Source organism: Diaphorina citri, unplaced genomic scaffold (genome assembly GCF_000475195.1).
Source record: "Diaphorina citri unplaced genomic scaffold, Diaci psyllid genome assembly version 1.1 scaffold47972, whole genome shotgun sequence".
Lineage (NCBI taxonomy): Eukaryota > Metazoa > Arthropoda > Insecta > Hemiptera > Psyllidae > Diaphorina > Diaphorina citri.
In genome coordinates, this window is record NW_007425290.1 from 1 (window position 1) to 293 (window position 293).

The following is a 293-nucleotide window of genomic DNA, read 5'->3' on the forward strand; positions in this document are numbered from 1 at the left end:
CAAATTTCTTGACCCCGCCGGGAATCGAACCCGGGTCTCCCGCGTGTAAGGCGAGCGCAGTGACCACTTCGCCATGGGAGCTGACATTTAGGCAACAAGTACGAGTATATTCCGAATCAGTTAAACTGTGCTATACCAAGTAACAAAGACCAAGTTTCCGGGAACAATGGAAAACTCAACCTAAACAGGGTAGGGTTGCAAAATTGCAAACCCAAAATTCAAATTAGCATGGCCAAATCAATATCTCTTGATTATTATTTGACGGTTAGGTTCTAGAGTACCCATCACTTCCT

At 44.7% G+C, this 293-nt stretch overlaps 1 non-coding gene across 1 annotated transcript; it reads right to left on the reverse strand.

Annotated features, from left to right (window-relative positions):
* Positions 1-9: 9 nt before the first annotated feature.
* Trnav-uac lies at positions 10-81 on the reverse strand. Its single transcript has one exon. It is a non-coding gene; the product is annotated as a tRNA-Val (tRNA).
* Positions 82-293: the final 212 nt, after the last annotated feature.